Source organism: Macaca nemestrina, chromosome 3 (genome assembly GCF_043159975.1).
Source record: "Macaca nemestrina isolate mMacNem1 chromosome 3, mMacNem.hap1, whole genome shotgun sequence".
NCBI classification, from domain to species: Eukaryota; Metazoa; Chordata; class Mammalia; order Primates; family Cercopithecidae; genus Macaca; species Macaca nemestrina.
This window is the reverse complement of record NC_092127.1, coordinates 77,120,282-77,139,239: the sequence shown is the minus strand read 5'-3', so window position 1 is coordinate 77,139,239 and position 18,958 is coordinate 77,120,282. Positions and strand designations below refer to the sequence as shown.

General features: G+C 37.7%; 1 pseudogene; it reads left to right on the top strand.

The window, feature by feature from the left end:
• Positions 1 to 14,235: 14,235 nt before the first annotated feature.
• On the top strand, positions 14,236 to 15,151 carry LOC105486239 (coatomer subunit zeta-1 pseudogene; annotated as a pseudogene).
• Positions 15,152 to 18,958: the final 3,807 nt, after the last annotated feature.

Sequence of the window (18,958 nt, the reverse complement as noted above, 5' to 3'; positions counted from 1 at the left end):
TTTGCTAGTACTGTAGAGCTAGAAGGAGAAGGGTTAGCCACAAGGGGCGCTAGCTTTCTTTTGGTTAGTGCTTGCATGGCATATTTGTATTTAAATCTAAATAAATTAGTGTTTACATTAAATTTAAAAGCAGACTTAAATGTTTCAATTTAGATTAAAATATTATAATAGAATTTTTTAATTCTATGCTATAATAGACACACCTAAAGCAAATACATAAAGTTGAAAGTAAAAGAATGATAAATGTTATGCCATGAAACCAAAAAAATAGTGTAATTATATCAATCTAAAACACAATAGATATGAAAGAAAAAAGCATTGCTAGAGATAAAATAGTCCATTTCTTAAGGACAAAAGTTCAATTTACCAGGGAAATTTACTTCTAAATGTATAAACACATTATCACATAGCCACACAATATTAAATTAAAAATTTATAGTACTCCAAGAAAAAATAGACAAATCTACAACCATAGTGGAAAATTCTAACAGACCTTTCAGTAAATGTTAATACAAACAGACAAAATATCAGTAAGAACTTAGATAATTTGAACATATGATTAATAAAATTTGACCTAACTCACAGACACAGAACATTTTCTTCTCAGGCCATATAATTCATTTTAAAGCACATATCATTCACATCCTTTCTGAGCACATATAATTCCCTCATAAAAATTAGAGTTACCACTGTTCCACATTCTTTCAAATACTAATAGTATTAGATTTTACTTCTTCTTTCTTCAGGACCATAAAGCAAGTTTTAATAAATTTTGAAAGACTGACATCTACAGTATCTTCTCTGGCTAATAAGGTAAAGTGGATTTTAAAATATGTAGAAAAATTTTTACGTTAGAAATTAATCAGTGTACCCCAAACTGTTTACAGATTCAATGAAATCCCAATAAAAATTCTAGCAGTCTTTTGCTCTATTTTGTTTTGTTTTGCGGAATTCAACAAGCTGATGCTAAATTTATATGGAAATAATGAAGGCCAAAATTATCCTGATATCAAGATTTATATAAAACTACACTTATTAAAACAATATGGTATTGACACAAGAATGATAAATATACCTTCGGAATAGAACAGAGATTCAAGAGACATTCAAGTATGGACAGCTGATTTTTAACAAAGATGGCACTGCTAAACAGCACGGAAAGGATTATTATCTCAACAACTGGTGCTGAGACAATTGGGTGCCCATGTGAAAAAAAAATAAAACTTGGCCTTTACCTCACACCATATACAAAAATATGAAAGGCAAATTATATAACTTCTTAAAGACTATATTAGAAAATATATTTGACCTTGGGGGAGGGAAAGACTTCTTAAACAAAACAGAAAAACCATGAAAGAAAGGGTTGATAAATCAGACTACATTAAATTTAGTCTACATGAAAGATTATGAAAGAAAGAGTTGGTTTATTGGACTATATTAAAGTTCAAAACTTCCTTTTCTTTAAAAGACACCATAAGAGTCTCAGGTCCACAACAAAGCAAAGAGAGAAAGTCAGTGCAACAGTGATGTGGGCAGCAGACTTAAAACAATTGCTTCACAATAGAGGATATCTAAATGGCTGGAAAATATGAAAGGTGTTCAATGTCATTAGTAAACGGGGAATTGAAATTGAAGCCATCGTGAGATACTACGGTAACCAATGAGAATGGCCAGAATGAAAAAGTCGAATACTATTAGTATATGAAAGAATGTGGAACAGTGGGAACTCTAACACTAATAACAGGAGTAATGTCAGTAGAAATAATATGAAAAACAATATAACTATCTTTTAAAATGGAAGATATGTATGCTTTTTGACCCACTATTTCCACTTACATAACTAACAATAATGTATGCACATGTGGTTCAAGAGACGTGTTCAAGAGTGTTTCTGTCAACATTATTCATGATATCAAAAAAACTGGAAACAATACAAACGTCAACCAGTAAATGGAAAATGATAAATTACAGTATGTTCATACAATGAAAATCTCAAATTTTTTATTTTCTTTTTAGAGACAGGTTTTCGTCATGTTGCCCAGGCTTGTCTTGAACTCCGGAGCTCAAAGAATCCACCCGCCTCGGCCTCCCGAAGTTCTGAGATTACAGATGTGAGCCACCACGCCCGGCCACCTATGAGCCACCACGCCCGGTCAGGTCCAGCCTGGCCACCATGGTGAAACTGCGTCTCCACAAAAAACACAAAAATTAGCCCGGTTTGGTGGTGCGTTCCTGTAAATCCAGCTATTCAGGAGTCTGAGGCAGAAGAATCGCTTGAACCCGGGAGGTGGAGGTTGCAGTGAGCCAAGATCTCGACATTGCACTCCAGCCTGGGTGACAGAGTGAGATTCCTTCTAAAAAAAAGAAAAGATATGATTACAGTATTAGTCAGGATATTAGTTAACTTTAGGAAGCATACAGGGGGCAATGACTGAGAGGAAGTGTGGAAGGGCACTTCCGAGAGGGTGACAATACTATATCTAGACTTGAGTGGGTTCTGTGGGTGGTTAGTTTGTAACAAATCATTAAGATATATATTTTTCTTTTCTTTTCTTTTCTTTTCTTTTTTTTTCTTTTTTTTTTTTGAGACTGAGTCTCACTCTGTCGCCCAGGCTGGAGGGCAGTGGCGCGATTTCAGCTCACCGCAACCTACGCCTCCCAGATTCAAGCAATTCTCTGCCTCAGCCTGCCGAGTAGCTGGGGTTAGAGGCATCCGCCACCACGCCTGGTTAATTTTTTTGTATTTTTAGTAGAAACGGGGTTTCACCATGTTGGCCAGGCTGGTCTCCAAGTCCTGACCTCGGGATCCACCCGCCTCGGCCTCCCAAAGTGCTGGGATTACAGGTGTGAGCCACTGTGCCCAGCCTCATTAAGCTATATTTTTGTTTTGTGGCCTATTCTATACACATGTTATATTTTACAGTTTAAAAGTATTTTTAAATTACTTTCTATATTAGAACTGAAACTAAAATTCAAAATACTTATGTATAGCTATTTGAGATTGCAATGATGTGCTTGAGATGAGGAAAAAATATTGTCATTATAGGGTTAGCTTTGCAGAATACTTGCCAAACAATCGAGACAAGGAAGTAATAGTAATAATAGCAAATACCATGATAATAATGGCTAAGACTTATAGCACTTAGTATGTGTCATTCACTATTCCAATTTACGTATATTAACTCATTTAATCTTATAAGTCTTGTAAACATATAGAACAGAAATATCTGAATAGATATCCCCTCTTCTAATCTGAATCATAGAAACGCTATTTGTGATGAAATACAAAGCACAAGGAAAACAGCACTGAGTGCAATAGTCACCACTGCTCCAAGGGTGCAACTTTTCCTGAAGTCATGGTTCAAAACAAACAAACAAAAACACCTGTCAAGGAGGTTTATGCCAATAAATCAAGAAGAGATTAGACATTTTAAGATAGATCAAGTATCTGTCCATCAGCTAAGGGTGGAGCCAGTTAGGAAGCATTGTCAATAAATGAGTGAATTCAGCAGAAGTTTTTTTTAATCCAGATTATCTAATTAATCCACCCCAATGTTGAATCTCTTCACATGCCTTAGAATTTTCCTTAACATGTGGAAGTATAATATATTTCTTTTTAATTTTTAAGATCCCAATGTACTATTAAAACAAATTTTTCTTATATCAGCTAATACCCCATGTGAAATTAAGCTGACCTTATAGAGTAGTAATAAAATATGACTATCAAATTCTCTATGGTCAGAATGATGTGTTCAACCATCTAGGACACCACTAAACATGTAGACACTACAGCATCTTTGAGTCACCCAGTAACATATTTTGATTCTTTTTTCATTCTGAGATTAAAAACTCATGGAGACTTGTGTTTACTTTATGACAACTTAAATATCCAGTCTACTATTTGGTAAAATAAAATCAATTTCCTTAGATACATGGAATAGCATGGTCAACTAATTCAGAGTTGGTTGAATATTTCACTTTTCAGTTATCTATTTGGATTTGGTGTAGACACACTGCTCATTTGAACTCCTCAGCTCTTTCAACATATGAAATATCCATGGATATAGAAAATCATTCCTCCTATAACTTTAATCACAAAAGATAGGTATGAACCTTCTACATGGTAATGCCACTTACAAAGGCAAGGTGATTAGAAATCAGTCAACATATTAAAAGGTTGTTCTGCAAACTTTCACTAAAAGTTAGAGAACAGTTCTGTTTCATCAGAATTTATTGAAACTATATTATTTATATAGTTTATTTATATAATTTAAAACTCTATTATTAAACAGCAGTGATGAAAACACAAGATAAAGTCACTTTACCCACATCTGTATTCTTAATGAATTATATTATTTACACTAGGGAATATTTTCTTTTATTTCTTTCCCTTTACTAATAGCAATACAATCGTTTTCACAACAGGAATATTGCAGTGGTGTGATAAAATTCATTTTTAATGCTAAAGATGAAACACAAGGAAATGATAAATGCTTGGGGTCATGAATACTCCATTTAACCTGATGTAATTATTATGCATTACATGCCTCAAAATATCTCATGTACCCCTTAAATATATATACCTACTATGTACTCATAAAAATCAAAAATAAATTCATAGTAAGAATTATGTATGGTATGATCCAAACTTTTAAGTTATTAGACTTAATTCAAATAGGATATTTTAGAATGTATTTTGAGTTCACATTCATCAATTCAGCATTGAGCTATCTTATGTAAACCCTACTATATATTTTTAATTAAACTTTTATTTTCAGATGATTATAGATTACATGCAGTTTAAAAAAACAGAGATCTCGGCCAGACATGGTGGCTCACGTCTGTAATCCCAGCACTTCAGGAGGCCGAGGCCGGCAGATCACCTGAGATCAGGAGTTCGAGACCAGCCCAGCCAACATGGCGAAATCCCGTCTCTATTAAAAATACAAAAAAATAAGTCAAGTGTGGTGGTGCATGCCAGTAGTCCCAGCTACCTGGGAGTCTGAGGTACGAGAATCGCTTGAACCCGGGTGGCAGAAGTTGCAGTGAGCAGAGACCACACCACTGCACTCCAGCCTGGGCAACAGAGCAAGACTCCATCTCAATAAAAATTTTTAAAAAAGAAAAAGAAAAGAAAGCAAAGATATCATATACAGCTTACCCATTTTCTCCAATGGTAATATTTTGGAAAACTATGGTACTATCACAGCCAAGATCATGACACTGATATAACCAAGATACAGATTACTTCTATCACAGGGATCCCTCATGTTGCCCTTTCGTGGCCACACCCACTTTCCCTTTGCCCTTCCCCCCTTCTAAATCCACCACTAATCTATTCTTCATTTCTATAATTTTGTCATTTCAAGAATGTTATTTTTTATGGAGTCATACTGTATGCAACCTTTTAGGATTGGCTTTTTTCACTCAGCATAATTCTCTGGAGATTCATCCAAGCTGCTGTGTATATCATCAGTAGTCTGTTCCTTTTTATCTCTGAGAAATAATCCATGGTATAGATGTACCACAGTTCAACCATTCACCTGTTGAAGGACATCTAAGTTGTTTCCAGTTTTGGCCATTATGAATAAAGCTATGATAAAGTCATGGAAAGATTTTTGGGGAACATAAGACTTTATTTCTCTGGGATAAATGCCCAGGAGCACAATCGCTGGGTCATGTAGTAGTTGCATGTTTAGTGTTTTCAAGAAACTGCCAAATTGTTTTCAAAAGTTGCTGTACATTTTACGTTCCCACTAGTAATGTGCAAATGATCCAGTTTCTCCACATTCTGGACAGCATTTGGTGAATCCTTATATTTTTTATTGTCAGCAACTTGGTAGTACAGAAATATTCAGACAATGTATTTGTGTGAGTAATTGCATTTCCTTATGAAATGATATGTTCAATTACAGATAAGTAAAAGATGGACAGTTACAAAAAATTAACAATAAAAAATGAAAGAAATAAAATCAAACCAATAAATTAGATGACAACTACATATCTTGTATTTACTTCTAACACAATTTTTATGAGTCAATGACTTATCTCTCATTGAAAACAAGATACTCTTCACAAGCTCATCTTCAACCGCGTCTTCAATTTACAGCTTTATCAACATCTTTTTTTGGTCAAAAGAATTCAACCTATCAGCATGAACATATGATCAAAAACAGAGTGCTATCACATGCATTCACTTTCTTCTTTTCTCTTCTTTCATTTTCATTTTCTTTCTTTTCTTGCATATTTATTTGCTGTCTGCTTCAGATTATTCATCAAAGCCAGCTGTAACCCTTCAAACACAATTGTCCGCAGAAGTGTTGCTAATCATTTGAAAAGACTCAGGAAAAAAAAAAAAAAAAATGTTGTAATTCATCTAGACTCAACTCACTACCTTAAGAAATCCATGGGATTATATGCCTATTCAGTTATCGAGGGACTTAAATCCAGGCTTAGGTATAATAAAAGCTTGCTAAAATGCCTTTTGTCCTCTTACTGGAATACACATTCTGACATGTAAAACTGAGGAGCAGGAAGCAATCGCAGGAGGAGGAAAGATAGCAATACAAAGTGAGAATAACCAGAACTTGTTCTCTTGTGTTTTGAGTTAGCCTTTGCTTTCCATACCTTGAGAAGCATCAAATTAAAAGAATGTGACTCAAGATCACAGAAAAAGTAACCTCATAGATTTACAGGCCTGCATAGAAGTTCATGGAGTTGCACAGCTCCAAGCAGGTTTATGTTCATTTAAGAGTGGAAAATTTTCAGGTTCTTCCAGAAGCACCATCTGTTTCTACTGGCTCGTCTTGGTTTGAATTATTTATTACAATAACCTCAGATTTATTAGGTTAACCTTTGGATTGACTCCTAAAATTAACTATTGAATATCATTTTTTCAGTAGGACAGTAGAATATAAAAATTAATTTTACACTAGTATTGAAGGTGCCTTAAGGTCTTTATCACAACCAAAATGACAGAAGGAATTATATTGTTTATCACATTTAATAGGTTTGATCCCTACAGCTATGTAATTGGTCCACTAGATGACGCTATGGTGGTTAAAATTTTTAAAAGATAATCTGTGCAAATTTCAAACAACTATAAAAATGTTTTTAATTTCCCACCGTAGTTATCACAGGATACCTGCCTTATCAATCTGTTAATGAGAAATGGAAAAAAAACAGATTTCCCAAAACTAAAGCCAGGACTTTAAAAGCTGACAAACAGCTTTCTATGAATCTTCATGATCTGGTAAGTCTCAATATCTTAAGAAAAATATAAGTGACTTTTTAGAAGCAAAGTTAATGATAAACTGCATGCTATGAAATAATTAAATACAGAAACATTGGGGAAAATGCATTTCCAAAGAAGGCAGAGATATAAAGTTAAATTAATTTTAGTGGGAGGTTTTTTTTTAATGGGGGAGAAAGAAAACACAGTTTTTTGCATATTTAAGAATTTTATTTAAATCTTGTTTGATTTTTTTAGACTGGCACAAAAAGCCTCCAGTTAAAAATAGACAAATTTAGAAAAATCAATTGGGGACCTAATTACCACACCCAATTGAGTAGTCAATTTCCACCTTCTTGAACTAAGCTACCTGCAGGCCATTAACACAACTAAACCAATTCCACTGCATTTTCTCAGGCGTTGGCTTCAGGGCAGCTCCTAATTGGCTGATGGCATTAGAGAGCATTGGGTGCTACAGGGTTACAGTTCCTTCTAAATGAAGGTGTCAGTTCTCCATTCTATTTCTTTTGCTTTTGTCAAGGTTTTTTTTTTTTTTTTTTTTTTTTAATGCTTTTCCCCCACTCATACTTAATAATACATTTTTGCTATTTAGGACCAGCAAAAACTAAGGAGCAATTATTCTCCATTTTTCTTTGTTTTAAAATGTCACTTTAGTGAATATTAGCCATTTGAAAAAAGTGTAGATAAATATTTAAGTTTGCTAGTACAAAGTTACACATAAAGAAAATAGAATGGAGTCCTAGCAGCTTCTGAAAACACAGAATACAACCTGGAAGGGATGGCCAAGTCCCACAAAACCAATTTTTTCCTAATGGGAAACATTTTAAAGTATGAGTCATAGATAACTTATCTAGGTGTTTTGAATCTTTGAATCTTAATCCTTTGAATCTTTATGAAGTAGCATCCTTAAAGGAAAGCATTCCATACTTAACTCCTAAAAGGCCTCTTTCAGATTAAACTATAGTATCAATTATAGCCCTTAATATCAACTATTATGGCATCGCCATCTTGAAATTCTGTATTACTGAACAAAATTTTCAGAATTCATTTCTCTTTTCTTTTTTCTTGTTTTTGAGACAGAGTCATGCTCTGTCACCCAGGCTAGAGTACAGTGGCATGATCTCAGCTCACTGCAAACTCCACCTCCTGGGTTCAAGTGATTCTCCTGCCTCAGTCTCCCAAGTAGCTGGGACTACAGGTGTGCACCACCACGCCTGGCTAATCCTTGTATTTTTGGTAGAGATGGAGTTTCGCCTTGTTGGCCATGCTGGTCTCAAACTCCTGACCTCCACTGATCTGCCCACCTCAGCCTTCCAAAGTGCTAGGATTACAGGCCACCATGCCTGGCCCAGAATTCATTTCTTAATTTTCAAATTAAATAGTCAATGGAGGGAAAAGCATAACCCCCTTCTTTGGGATCACTTTCAGTTTAGTGACTGTTTATTAATATTTATAGCCATAGGGAAGAAAAAACACTTGCAGCCTCTCTATCATTGTTTCTTTGTTATTATAATAAAGACTGCTGAATCCCTAATATATGTTGTGCACAAATAAACCCAGAGAGAAAACAGGAGACCAAAGTCAGCCATCCCAACATCAACAGCTGAAGCACAACCCTGCCAAAGAGCATTGGCTCAGGAAGATGGAGACAGCATGAGATGGACAACACTCAAATGCAGTTGAGTATGAGAGACACAGAATTCGAGGCATTGTGTGTTTGAGGATGAATAAGATACTATCCTTGTCTTCAAAAATTCCATAATTGGCCTGGTGTGGTGGCTCATGTCTGTAATCCCAGTACTTTAGGAGGCAGAGGAGGGAGGAATGCTTGAGGCCAGGAATTCAAAACCAGCCTGGGCAACATAGTGAGATCCCATCTCTAAAATAAAAGATAAAAAAATTAGCCGGCCATGATGGCAAGTTCCTGTAGCCACAGCTACTCAGGAGGCCGAGGTGGAAGGATCGCTGGAGTCCAGAGGTTTGAGGCTGCAGAGAGCTATGATCATGCCACTGCACTCCAGCCTGGGTGACAGAGTGAAATCCTGTCTGAAAAAAATAACTTCATAATCTAGTTGGGAAATAGATATTTATATAAATAATTACAATGGCTACTATAATTACCCATCTCATCATACCGCAAGGAGGTAGGTCTGAGATGCAGTGGATATAAGACTCACTGCACATCTGCTACACTCAAACAAAAACTGCTTAGAATTGTTTGCTAAGCACTGTCTGAATATAATGGATATGACAAAGAAGCCTGAGATCCTTATAAGGTCCAAATAATCAAGTTGCTATCACTCCGTCTTAGGCAAGAAAACCAACATATGCTGAACACTGGTGAATAGGGAGTATTAACCTCTCTAACACTGACTCTAAATCATAAATACTCAAAAAGTTGAGAATCTGTTTAAGCAGCAATAGTCTAAGAAAGCAGTTTGGAAGAGAAGTGGTTTAGCTTCTATCCTCACAACTCTACTGAAGATGCATTTTTCAGGGTCTAGAATGAGTTTTTTATTTAATGTTCAAACATTTCTCTGGAGTTACATGATTCTCTACCTTTTGCTATGCCATTCTTTCTCCATCTCCCCCTTTCCTACCCCATCACACCAAGCCAGATGCCAAACCCTACAGCTACCACTGCACTGTCTCTCCCATCTACCTCTCATTTTCCGTCTGCTTATCTGTATCAGTCACAGTTCCAAAAAACAGATGCACACCTAAAGGATTAACTGCTAAGAGATGGATGAAAAAAATATCTACAGAGGTGTAAGGAATAATGAACATGCAGGAAGTCACAACCACAGGAAGCGATTACCACCTACAGGCCTGAAGGAGCAAGATTAGGCAGTTGTGTTACTGAAACCCAAAGAGAGTTGGATCCCAGGGTGAGGGTCCACCTCACTGATGCTGTGACTGCAAGAAGAAGGAAGGCAGCCACTGCCAAAACCAAGGCCCAGAGTGTAGGTGATAGTCCATGAGGAATAAATACTCCAGCTTCTTTCTTCTCCTACCCTTCAGTCTTCTGGTTTTGTTTCCATTGACCAAGCCCAACTGAAATCCAGAGACAATGGAACTCAAGTGATGTGACCCACAGAATTCAAAAGGGCAAAGAACAGACCTTTAGGGACAAACGGAGAAGCACCAGCACATCATACTCAGAAAGCACAAAGCCTCTGGATTCCTTGCCTAGATTATTACAATTTCCTTATGGTTCTCTTTCCTCTGTAGTCAATCCTCCAGCCCATCCATTGGTTCAATAAATATTGTTTAAAATGTTTAGTTAAAGTCACACATCAGAAAGGCATTCTCTGACCACCTCCCCATCACTCTCTATCTCTACCTATTTCGTTGTTCTTTTATCATTTATATCTCCCTAAAATTATTTTGTTTTGTGTCATTTGTTTGTCATTTATTTCTCCAACATAAAATTAAGCTCCCTGAGAGCTGCGAATTGTGCTTACTGTGCTTGGTATATATAGATCAGGCATTCAGTTATGAATGAATAAATTAATGAAAGAGTGAATGGATGTATGTAAATGACCACATATGCTGGACAATGTGACAGGAGTGTAATGAATCAGCCACAGAACTTGAACATAAGGAAGTAAAAACTAACTCATCATTTTAATGGCCAGCATACAAACTGCTTTTATCTTCAGGGTAGCTCCCCAAGATATGTATTATTGACTAGATGTACAGTCCTCACCTTTTATTACAAGAGCAAAAGGAGATAAATCACTGGTTTCTCTGCCCTGTGGCAGCCTGGACATAGACCTATGACTTGTTCCCAGCCAGTCAAATGCTTCTGCTTTAATCCCTGAAGGAGGAACAAACAGAAACATATTCTAATCATATGACATCTTGTCTCAAGAATCTATCAGTGATGCCTACTTAGGCATTTCCTGTTAAGTACAAATTTCTTGGGCTGGTATTCCAGATTTTTCAGATCTTTTTTGTCTAGTGTTAGAGTAGTTAACTAAGAGGTGGAGTTAGGGTTCAGTGTCAGGCATATCCAACAAAAAACCCAGGTTCTGTGCATGTATTCTATTGTCTTTTCAACAAACGTTACCTGTGGCATCTAAAGAGTAAATCAGTCAAAAGGGACTTAGTCAGTTGGGCAGATGTGTTTTTATTTTACCCTACAATCCAGGGAACTAATATTATAGCCAAATAATTTTAGATACATCTTTTAAATTTTCTAATTGTGCTTTTAAAATTGGAATTTTCTGTTTCATTATAATTAATGTGTCTTAGCAATGTTTAACCCAGAAAGTTTCTTTTCATCTCCTATAATAAAAGCAAGCAACTAGAAAAATCAGCAATTTGAAGAAGTAGTGGACTTGTATGCCTTGTTCCATGAAGCAATTTTGTTATTTTATAAGTCTTTAAATCACAAAGTAATAAACATTATATATAAAGGAGTAAATGTTTTAATTGAACTGTTTTATTAGAAATTCATCACTAATTTATTAAAGGAGAAGTAAAGGATGACTAGAAATTTTAAAATGTCTTTATAGAATGGTAGTAATCATTTCTAATACAAGGTCACAGAATTTACAGTTCAGTTCAACCAGATGAATATAAAAATATGGATTTCTATTGGCTAGTCCATCTTTAAGTGTACATCTGATCTGAGACATCGTTCTTGCTTACGGAGAAGAGCAATGAACCTACAGAGGACAAGAATACAGGTAAGAAAGATTATATTTAAATGACTCAAGTCTTTCATTATTGATGGCATAAATGAAATAATAATGACAATTCACCATGCATAGGTCTTAGTGTTATACTGGCCTTCGGTTAAGAGTCTGATTCTAGAGCAATATTGGCCATTCAAAAAGTAATAATTTAGTAGATGATTTGAGAGATAATGTTTTTCCATAAAATATTTTCTATTAGTAGAGAGTGATTACACAGTACTAGTAGTAAAATAGATCATGAATAGAAAGGCAGATAATAGAAGATAGATAAAAATTCAAAAAAACTAAAACTTTTCTGATATGATGTTGAAAATAACACTAATTTTTCTGGATATAGTTTTCAGTGTATAAAAACTGGTGAAACTTGAGAAATATTTCAATTTACAATTTCTGCAATTTCTCTCAAGACAACAGGAAACCACTGAATGGTCCCCCAGTGTAAGGTAAGTTTAAGTCATGTCATTACTTATTGAGGTTGCAGAAAACACATGTCAGCAGCATTTAATACACCTACTCCAGTAATTACCAGTATTGGTTTCCAACACTCCAGGATTTTTCTATTTCAGGGTGTCATAAAATTGCCAAAACAAAATTAACATACCTAATTTTAAAAAATACATCTTAAGAATCTGTAAAAGAACTCAGGGAATACAGCCAAGTAAGTAATAAAATACTACAACCCCAAAATTGCAGGAACTGAACAATCTTTACTTATTACAGCTAAGCAAATTGAGGGCTAAATGTCAGGGAAATTACTGCTGGAATCAATAGAAAGATTATTTGCCTGAAGCTATAGCTCCATCCAGTGGCAGCTAATGATGACCTAGACTAGCAGAACTCCAGCCAAAGAAGAGAGCAAATAATAGAACTCAATGGAGAAGGGGCTTTCTTGAAGATCAGGCCCCAATCGCACTAGGACCGACCTGTACCAACATGTGCCATCATTATCTCAGAGTATTCAAAGACTCTCAAATCTGGAAGACCATTGAGAATAAGGAAACCAAATCATTCAAGACACCATAGTTATGTCTACAACGTGTGAGGAATCCAGTGTAAAGTGGTCCGCTGTTCAGATATTCCACACTACCTAAATAAGAACCCCAAGACTGTCTCTTCCATTGTATATACTTGGGTAACATGTATCTCTGAAATTAGAATCTGCGTATTTTGGCTTCATTGTGTTTTCTCTTACTGATGTGCATGACGTTTCTTGTGAAATATTACTCTTACCAGGATGTAAGGTTGATGAAGAAGAATCTTTATCTGATTCCGCAATCGTACCCCAGCCTCAAAACTGTGTCTGCCCCACATTATGTTCTCATAGATATATATTGAATTAATAAAAATTGTGAATATTTTTAAAATGTGATTTTTTTTTACTCTATGTTCACAAAAACCTTTGCAAATCTAATAAAAATAAACCCTTTCTCCCAAAATATGCACATATCCGGGAGGCAGAGCAAGATGGCTGAATAGAACCCTCCAGCAATTGCCTACCACTGCCCCCCACCCACACAGGAACACGAAATTGAACAACTATCCAGACAAGAAAGTACCTTTATAAGAACCAAAAATCAGGTGAGTGATCACAGTAACTGGTTTAACATGATATCAAGGAAAGAGGCACTGAAGAGGGTAGGAAAGACAGTCTTGAATCACTTACAACATCCCTCCCCCATCCCTCGCAGCTGTGTAATGTGGAGAGAGAATCTGTGCATTAAAGGAGAGCACAGTGATCACGGGACTTTGCATTAAAACTCAGCACAGCCCTGTCACAGTGGAAAGCAACAGGAGTCAGAAATCAGCCAGCACCCACAGAGGGAGCATTTAGACCAGCCCTAGCCAGAGGGGAATTGTCCAGCCCAGCGGTCAGAACCTGAGTTCCAGCTGGCCCCACCACCATAGAGCTAAAGTGCTCTTGGGTTCTAAGTAAACTTGAAAGGCAGTTTAGGCCACAAGGACTGCAATTCATGGGCTAGTCTTGGGGCTATTCCAGGCTCAGAGACAGTGTACTTGGGAGCATGTGACCTAGTGAGACACTAGCCAACGGGGCCAAGGGAGTGCTTTTGTCATCCCTCCCCCAACCACAGGTAATGAAGCTCACAGCTCCTGGAGAGAGAGGAGAGAGTTAAGAGAACTTTGTCTTGCAACTTGCACACCAGCTCAGCAACACTTAAATGGGGCACCAGGCAAAGCTTTGAGGCCCCCATTCCAGGTCTTAGCACCTGGACAACATTTCTAGTCACAGCCTGACTATTTAAAATGCTGAAGGAGACGTCGGCACCAGCTGCGGGGCAAGATGGAGGCGCTGATTTTGGAACCTTCCGTGTATACTGTCAAAGCCATCCTGATTCTGGACAATGATGGAGATCGACTTTTTGCCAAGTACTATGACGACACCTACCCCAGTGTCAAGGAGCAAAAGGCCTTTGAGAAGAACATTTTCAATAAGACCCATCGGATTGACAGTGGAATTGCCCTCTTGGAAGGCCTGACATTGGTATACAAACGCAGTATAGATCTCTATTTCTATGTGATTGGCAGCTCCTATGAAAATGAGCTGATGCTTATGGCAGTTCTGAACTGCCTCTTGGACTCATTGAGCCAGATGCTGAGGAAAAATGTAGAAAAGCGAGCACTGCTGGAGAACATGGAGGGGCTGTTCTTGGCTGTGGATGAAATTGTAGATGGAGGGGTGATCCTCGAGAGTGATCCCCAGCAGGTGGTACACTGGGTGGCATTAAGGGGTGAAGATGTCCCCCTTACGGAGCAGACCATGTCTCAGGTGCTGCAGTCAGCCAAAGAACAGATCAAGTGGTCACTTCTTCGGTGAAGACGCCACTATTCCTGGCTCTTCATCCTCTTCAAAAAATTCGCATGTCTGCTGTGAATTTTCATCTAGTTCCCCAATTGATGTTCTCAGGGTCATCTCGGGGATCACAGAGATCCTTAAATCTCCATTCTGTTCGTGCTTGTCCCCCCAACCTCCCCTACACCCTTCCTATTCTTTTTCATTCTTCTTGCAGTTCTAGGAGTAAAGGTCCCAGCATATTTAGATAATAGGGCAGGGGAAGCACCCTCTTTCTTTCTAGACTGGATTATGCTCACATGCTCCCCTGCCCTGACATTTTTGTAAATTCTGTGCCCTTTGTTGTAGCTACACTTCAGATTAAAGTAGGAGAAAGAATGTGCTGAATGTTTTCCTGCCTTTGCCTTTACCTGGACCTCATTCCGATACCCCAGCAAGAGGAGGGAGAAAGAGAAATCTTTACTAAAGAACAAGTGGGGGTGGGGATGGATAGGGATTTATCCAATCTAAGCCCTAGCCCCACTTACTGTCCTCAGTGTTTTCTTCTATTCCTTCTTACTGCTCTGTCCTCTGCCTTGGAAAAGGTATTGGGAATAGTTCATAGGGAAGGGACAACATGGAAGAAACAGTGATTTAAATTGTATTGAATAGGGCACATAAAATGCATTCTCTACCCCGATCTGACATATAGCTTCAAAACTGCCGTGGTGAGTGCCCGTCTCTTAGTTAGCTACCTTAACTCTCCACCCTTACTACCTGTGGGATCTTTGCCTGGTTTGTCTTCTCCATGTCCTGAAGCAAAGCCAGTTCCTAAAACTAAAACTCCATTCTAGTCTTGGGAAGAAAACTTTCTACTCAGAACTGGGGAAGGAGAAGAACTTATGACTTGGGCGTCTAGGCTGTCTCTGTCCCCTCAACTCCCCGACATGCATTTACTCCTCTGCCTTGGGTCTGCAGTCGCTGCAGCCCACCCTCTCTCTGCTTCAGCCTTACACCCAAGCAGTGCGTCTGTGCTCTCCCTGTCTCTAGGTCGCTGAGACAGGTGCTTTTCTTCATAAAACCTTTGGGATTTGGATTTCCCCAGGAAGATGGAGAATGGAATACTCACTCTTGGGTCTAATCTTTCCCCTTGACCCAGAACTTCCTCCCCACAAAAATGTCTTTACAAACCTTCCTGAGACTTAAGCATTCTGCCCCACTTACTAACTGCCAGTTCTCCAACACTGAAGTGGGGCAGATAACTGGGCATATTTGAGGGGGCATCTTTGTGTCAAAGATGCATGGAGTCAGGAGATAGCCACCTTCATAAACTGCTCTGTGCAAACAGGAATAAAACATTTTTTCAAAACTGAAAAAAATAAAAATAAAATAAAATAAAATGCTGAAGGAAAGAAACATTTACCTTGAACAGTATATCCAGTAAAAATATCTTTCAAACATGAAGGAGAAATAAAGACTTTCCTAGATAAAGAGAATCTGACAGATTTCATCAACACCAGACCTGTCCTACAAGAAATGCTAAAGGGAGTTCTTTAACCTAAAAGAAAAGGATATTAATTAGTAATAAGAAATCATCTGAAGGTACAAAACTCATTGGCAATAGTAGGTACACAGACAAACACAGAATATTATAACACTATAATTGTGGTGTGTAAACTACTCTTATCTTGAGTAGAAAGACTAAAAGATGAACCAATCAAAAATCATAACTATGACAGCTTTTCAAGACATAGACAGCATAATAATATATAAATAGAAATAACAAAATAATTAAAAAGCAGGAAGATGAAGTTAAAAATGTAGAGTTTTATTGGTTTTTTGTCTGCTTGTTTGTTTTTGCAATCAGTGTTGTCATCAGTTTAAAAATAATGGGTCATAAGATATCATTTGCTAGCCTCATGATATCTTCAAATAAAAAAAATATATCAGGTAGACAAAAAATAAAAATCAAGAAACCAAAACATACCACCAGAGAAAATCACCTTTACCGAAAAGGAAGGAAGAAAAGAGGGAGAGAAAGACGGAGGGAGGGAAAGATGGAGGGAGGGAAAGACGGAGGGAGGGAAAGATGGAGGGAGGGAAAGGCCAAGGGAGGCGGGGGGGGGAGGGAGGGAGGGAAAGGCCAAGGGAGGCAGGGAGGGAGGGAGGGAGGGAGGGGGGGAGGGAGGGAGGGGGGGAGGGAGGGAGGGAAAGGCCAAGGGAGGCAGGGAGGGAGGGGGATAGGGAGGGGGGAGGGAGGGGGGAGGGAGGGAGAGGGGAAGGGGGGAGGGGGGAGGGAGGAGGGGAGGGGGAGAGGGGAGGGAGGGGAGGGGGGAGGGGGAGGGGGGAGGGGGAGGGGGGAGGGGGAGGGGGGAGGGGGAGGGGGGAGGGGGAGGGGGAGGGGGGAGAGAGGGCAAACTCAAAATTGGTCAAAAAAAATAAATATCAGAGCAGAAATAAATGAAATTGAGGCAAAAAAAAAAAAGATCAATGAAACAAATAGTCGGTTTTTTGAAAAAATGAAAACAATCAACAAACCTTTAGACAGACCAGGAAAAAAAGAGAGATGATCCAAATAAATAAAATCAGAGATGAAAAAATGAGAAACTACAACTGATACCACAGAAATTCCAAGGAACATTAGTGGCTGCTATGATCATTGATCATAGTATATACTAGTTACTCATAAACTGTAAAACCTAGAAGAAATTGATATATTCCTAGATACATACAATCTATCAAGATTAAACCATGAAGAAATTCAAAACCTGCATTAGCCACTAGTAAGTAATGAGATCAAAGCCATAATAAAGAGTCTCCCAGCAAAGAAAAACCTGGGCCTGATGGCTTCACTGCTGAATTTTTCTACACATTGAAAGAAGAACTAATACAAATTGTATTCAAATTATTCCAAAAAAATAGAGGAGGAAGGAATACTTTCAAACTCATTCTATGCAGCCAATATTACCCTGATAGCAAAACCAGACAAAGACACATCAAAAAAACAAAAAACAAAAAAAAAAAAACAAACTACAGGCCAATATCCCAGATGAACATTGATGCAAAAATTCTCAACAAAATACTGGCAAACCAAATTCAACAACACATTAAAAAGATCATTCATCATGCCCAAATAGTATTTATCCCAGGGATGTAAGGCTGGTTCAACATACAGAAATTGCCAATAGACAAGATTTGGAAGCAACCTAAGTGTCCACCAACAGACAAATGGACAAACGAAATGTGACATATCCACAATGGAGCACTGTTCTGCCATTAAAAAGAATAAGATCATGTCATTTTCAGCAACATGGATGGAACAGGACATTATGTTAAGTGAAATAAGCCAGGCCCAAAAAGACAAACTTTGCATGGTCTCACTAATTTGTGGGAGCTAAAAGTTAAAACAATTGAACTAATGGCGATAGAAAGTAGAATGATGGCTACTAGAGGCTGGTAACCTGAGGTCAAGGGTTCAAGACCAGCCTGGCCAACATGGTGAAGCCCTGTCTCTACTAAGAATACAAAAATTAGCTGGGTATGGTGGCGCACATCTGTGGTCTCAGCTACTCGGGAAGCTGAGGCAGTTGAATCACTTGAACCCGGGAAGCAGAGGTTGCAGTGAGCTTAGTTTGCCCAGCTGCACTCCAGCCTGGGTGACAGAGCAAGACTTTGTCTCAAAAAAAAAGAAGTCGATGCTAGAAAAATAATTTGGGCTTTAAATTCCACATCAAGAAACTTGCACTTTCTGATACAAGCTAGAGAGAAAGATAACAAATTATTAAAACAATAAAGACATTATTATCTGCTTATATTCTAAACAGAATAGAACTTTCTGGAAAGATAGCAATGTCCTATATTTGCACTGTCCGATATAGTCGCTAATTAGCCACATGAGTACTTAAAATATGGCTAGTATAACTGAGGAACCAAATTTTTTATTGTATTTAATTGTAATTTATTTACATTTAAATAGTGACATACAGCTAGTAGATTCTCTGCTGTACAGTACACTGGTACAATGTGCTCTTCTGTGACAATGTGAAAGATGGATTGGAAGGGTCAGAGATTATACATGGGGAGGTCTGTAAGAAAGTCATTACAATGGTCCAAATGAGAGACCAAACTATGAAAGAATGTCTAAGAGTAATATTTGGAAAGGAAACCAATGGGACTTGACAATAGATAAAAAATAGATGATAAGCAAGAAGATTG